General features: G+C 37.0%; 1 pseudogene; it reads right to left on the bottom strand.

Annotated features, from left to right (window-relative positions):
- Nucleotides 1–2466: 2466 nt before the first annotated feature.
- LOC136837713 (uncharacterized) lies at nucleotides 2467–4338 on the bottom strand (annotated as a pseudogene).
- Between the last annotated feature and the right edge of the window lie 1172 nt (nucleotides 4339–5510).

Below are 5510 nucleotides of genomic sequence, written 5' to 3'. Positions count from 1 at the left end.
CTTCACTTTCCCAACAAGCAAAGTGAGAAGAGAGTCGCAGTAGCTGAGGAAAGACGGTATTGAAAAACAAAGGGCACAAAAGACAGGAACTCCCTTGAAATAAACGTAATTTAGCTCTCTTCCTTGTCTTCTCACAAGACCCTGTTGCATAAATTCATCGTGTTTGTGCTCTTTCTTTGAGGCTCCGAGGACAGCGCTATATTGAACCTGTGAGGAATGGATTGAGAGAGAGAGAAGATGGAGGTTAATGATTCTCTCTCTCTCTCTCTCTCTCTCTCTCTCTCTCTCTCTCTCTCTCTCTATATATACTAATATGTATATAGTTTTTTTTTTCTTTCTTGCCATCCTGCTTTTAACGTACTATGAAATTTCGTCTTTCATACTTGTTTTAACATTGGGATGGTTTGCAGTTGTGTGGTTATATTTATTCAGATTTCTTATTGTTTTATTCCACTTTTTTTCCTCTATCTCTCGTTATACAACATACATACAGGTATATATATATATATATATATATATATATATATATATATATATATATATATATATATATATATATATATATATATATATATATATATATATATATATATGTGTGTGTGTGTGTGTGTGTGTGTGTGTGTGTGTGTGTGTGTATGTTAGAACACTAATGACAGATTCTTACAGGCAATTCTTCCCCGAAAACACGTTGTCTAACTGGCAAAGTTTGCGTGTAAAGTGGAAATAAGAGTTATCTTGTAATACATGGACTAAAACTTGTTACCATAAACAGAATGGAAACATGCATTTCTAATACGCCTCCAAAATATCTAGTCCCTCTGATAGTCAGTGTTTGGATTTTTTCCAGGGTTTGAATTAAATTTGTCCAAATAATGTTTACGCAAGTGGCAGTTTTCTGTAGTTCGTTGTATTGACGTAATTAAATGGTAACGTTCCCTCGGTACATTAGAGAAGCACTGGGTAAGTAAGCTCTTTAACCCCCTTTATTTTCATATGAAATTTTAGGTGTCTGTCGTTTTATGCATTTATTGCACATGCATTTATACCTTCATTAGTCAATTTCCACCATCACTTCTTTCTTTCATTGCAAGATTAGGAAATAGTTCTTTTCTTCTCATTCCTATTTCCAGTGTTCCCAGACTAGGTGCTCATGTTGTAGCTCTGCTTTTAAGTATCAGTACATGACATAGTGGAAAGTAAAAAAAAAAATTGCTATACTGGCTATGCTATATTCAGTAGTTTAGGTTCCCTCCCTGAAACATTATCTAGTAATTAATTTCCGTCTTGACCTCGCAGCCGTTGTGAAACTCCTTTTTGGAACATCAGCTTTCTTTTTATTTCTGCTCTTTTGCTTTATGAAGTCAAGTAGTTTTTGTAAAGGTTTTTTTGTTTCCTACTTTTCTCCCAGTATGAACGCACAATATTTCTTATCTAAAAGATGAATTTTGTGGATGTATTATACTAAACCCGAGTTACCTGAGAGTCACTGCATTTACTCATTTAACTTTCGTCTCAGTAACTTGAAAATTTTTACTGTTTGAGACCCTCTCAGATCGGATGCTTCTGAAAACCATATATTGTCGTTGAACGCTTCTGTGGCAAATCTTGGTATCAGGAATTTTCTCAGTTTGAGCTCATTTCTCCTGAACAGTTTATCATACATTTTGCACAAGTTTTTTTTATAGCATTTGCCAGCATCTTTCATTCATAATATCCTTTAGGCTTATAGTAGTGAAAACTACTCGTGTTGTTTGGACTCTGTAGCACGCTATCCATTCCCTCTATTAGCGGTTATGTGTCATATCATGTTTAAATCAAAGACCTGCGTTGTTTTATGTTTGATTTTTCCTGAAATGTTGTTCCCATTCCACGGCCCTATACTTTTGACACCGTTCGCCACTGAGATGTTGCCTTGAAGGAACCGAGTTTTACTTTCTCTCTCTCTCTCTCTCTCTCTCTCTCTCTCTCTCTCTCTCTCTCTCTCTCTGAAAAGAATCTTTTTCATCCAGGCCATGGTGCGATGCGTATAGTTTTCATTAGTGATGTATATGGAAACCAGGCCAAAAGGATGTCTTGGTACTTTTCCCCTCAGTTCGGTAGATTTTATTGTTTTTATTAAGAAAAAAATTATCTTTATAGTATCCTACGGAGATTCCCCATTCACTGGTGGTCAATCCTTCCAGACCTTTTGAAGTCTGACATATAATGTACGTGGCTAATTCCAAGTAGGGATGTTAATTTCCCTGAGAAAGCCTAAAATATCGGAAATTGTTGATCATAGACCTTTTGTGTCTTGTGGATGTAGTCTAGATGCAAGATTTTTGGCCATGAAAATAACTTAATACAGTATAAAAATTATGTTTCTATTTGCGGATTTGTCCCCCAGCCTAATGTAGAAAAATGTTCAGTAGGTGCAGGAATCAACAGCGATCTTATGAATAGTAAATTGTGTAGGCAGTGATTTTTTTAGGCTAAATCATAATTTAGGGATGTGTGGAAAGGTGGAATTGCCTTCATTGTTCCATCAAATCATCGTCTTGGCCGGCCACTACTGTCAACTGCGGTGGTGACATTGGGCATTGGTGAGGAAGACCCAGGTGGACATTCATTTTGGTAGTAAATTCCAACAGCAGAATGTAATGTGTTAAAGCCATCCGGAGTCTCTGTATTGACATCAGAGTTGTCCCAAGCACACGCTGAAAAAATATTGTTATTACTGAAAGAGTACTAATGTGAATGTATTTTTTATGGTTTTAATATGTAATCTGTGAAATGTAGGTAAGTGAGGCACATTTAGCAATACAAATTATGAGTATATTATTTAACTTAAAATTACAATACTCCCAAGTACAGTACTCTAAGTAAAGCTGTACATTTTAATATGTCTTTCATAAATTTTAACGAGGTCTCATGAACATTTGAGTACTGCACAGGTTAATACTTACACTACTATGCTAAATGTATGTGCCAACATGTTTATTACCTGTTGCCAGATCATCACGTATATTTAAGCCATCTGGGGTTTCTCGTTGATCATCGGAGCATGAGAAAGCTATTTCTGTTTCTATGCGTTTCACCTCATCATAGCAAATACAATGACTCAGACGGTTCAACATAGTCAGTATTGATTTGGAGCCAGTCAGAGTTCCCAGTCGTAATCCAAGAGCTTGATGTTTCCATGAACGAAGTGATCCCTTAGAACAGTTTAACATTACATCTGATGCCATTGCTATACTTCTTTTATCTGTCATTTCTGATTGCTCATTCCCTTGTGCTCTGTTGTGTATGCCTTTGATCAAAGTGTCAAAAAAGACCATTACAAGAGGAGGTATTGATGGTGCGGTTTCCTTCAAAATGTGCACTGAAGTACGAGATGAGTGTTTATGTGATGGCTTTGCAAGAATTTCAGCACGTAACACCGTGGCAGCTGATCGAATTTCTTCCATTTTTTATCTGAAGCCTTTATTATAGCACTAGCTTCCCCTGCTGTCATAGAAGATGAAAATATGTAAAAATTCCTGAGTTATATGAATGCTTATCCTATAGAATGTCTGGAAACCTTGCCTTTATCTTAGTGAGTGGACTTGCAACACTGTAGTCTTGTATCTCAGCTGCTGTACCACCAGCAGTTATATACTCTTCCTGGTATAACTTCAGAAGTGCTGATGCCATCATAGGGTTTTTGTTTGCAATAATTTCCCCTCTATGTAAATTGAAAGTTTCCTGAATGTTTCATGATGTATTTTTCTACTTGAAGGAAGCTCTTATTCTTCACGAAGATAATCCCTTCTGCAGGAGATATGGTACTTGACTTCTTTTGCAATCTAATCCTTTCCCAAAGTAAGGATCTTTATGTCATTATTCTTTTTGGCAGCGAGATAAATAGCTCTACTTCCATCCTTTGTTACACAGAGATAACAGGGTTCATTTTGTGACTATCTTTTTCCTAAGCTTACCACAGAAAACACATTGGTGTCCCAAAACACCTCTGTTGTCTGTGGACGGTAGAGAACATGTGCGAGTGGTTTTACATGGTGGCTCTTGTTGCTTGGTTACTTCTGAACACCGCCTCTTGATAGCTGAGTACCGGCTTAAACCGAGGCCACCGAGAGTACTCTCGGTGGCCTTGCTTAAACACAGTGAATGGTAAAAACAGCCCTCTGTTCCTGCAGCATTTATTATCTGTTTAGTAACATCGGCATATTGGTCATTTTTGAGAACCATTCGGCGGTCAGCTGCACACTTCAGAGTTTTCTGGTAGGCGTCTTGCAAAGATTTAAGGGTAGATGACTCATCATTGGTTTTGCATATGAAGCATATTGGACTATTGTCGGCCATAATCTGTAAGAAATGTGACATGGTTCACTGTAATGTGGATATGGTATTTATAAAAATATTTATATAATTTCTGCTGAAATTTAAAATAATACCCATAAATTTCCAAATATCCTTTCCAAATACCTTTGCTCTCATTAAAGAAAAATATCCACAATACAGATATGTATTAATGATATTTGAATGTATTACCAAATATGGTAAAGTTAGCTAAAATGATTACCGGTATGCCATTAATATTGAAAAAAACGACTGGACAAAATAAAGGAAAACGTCTGAACTGATACTACATTTGGTTATTCAAGCTAATACAGCAAAAGAGGCGGTAGAATTAAATCTGCAGCAGAATTATCATATGGTTGTTCTCTGTAAATAAGAAAATGCAAGTGTCAAGTCTAGCTGGAATTCTTCATATTAATAAATCAACAAAGACACGAGAACCAAAACTACGCAAATGTACAGCCATACATGGACCTCTTAATACACAAATTAAAATATTTCTAGACTTCCAACCTTTCATGCACAGAAGGTGCACAAAGGAGTATGATGGCATAAATTAATTCCATTTTCAACCTTGCCAGTTTTCATATTAATGACTTTTTGACATGGAGTTAAAAGAACATTGCTATCAAGGGCAAATCCCAACCCAAAATTGCCATTGTGTATTTGAGACAATTTCTAGCCTTGCCTGTTTTCATATGAATAAATATAAAATTTTTGACCTGGGTTTGAGGTAGGGTTGCTGTCGGGGTCAAAGCCCCACCCAAAGGACTAACTGAGACCATTTCCAGCCTTGCCGCTTTTCACATGAATAAATGTCATTTTTCCCTCGGGGATGGGGCTTGCTGTCGGGGGCAACGCCCCACCCAAAGTCACTGTCATTCTCCATTCAGCAGTCAGGAGACTCCTGTGCACCATTCTGAACTACTTTTAGCTTTGCCCAAGTTCACATGAATAAATGTCATTTTCATCCCCCCCCCTACTATGAGGTATTTGGGGGCCATAGCCCCGGCTCCGCCCCGGCAGCAATACAGAAATCCATTATATGAGGGTCAGGCACAATATTAATAATGTTGAACCTTTTGCCGTCTTTCGCATGAATAAATGCTCTGGGCTCCCACTCTATTAGTTTTTAGGTGTTTTACTTATATATATTTTATGAGAGTTTTTAGAAA

This window comes from Macrobrachium rosenbergii, chromosome 4, assembly GCF_040412425.1.
Source record: "Macrobrachium rosenbergii isolate ZJJX-2024 chromosome 4, ASM4041242v1, whole genome shotgun sequence".
NCBI classification, from domain to species: domain Eukaryota; kingdom Metazoa; phylum Arthropoda; class Malacostraca; order Decapoda; family Palaemonidae; genus Macrobrachium; species Macrobrachium rosenbergii.
This window is presented reverse-complemented; position numbering and strand designations above follow the sequence as displayed.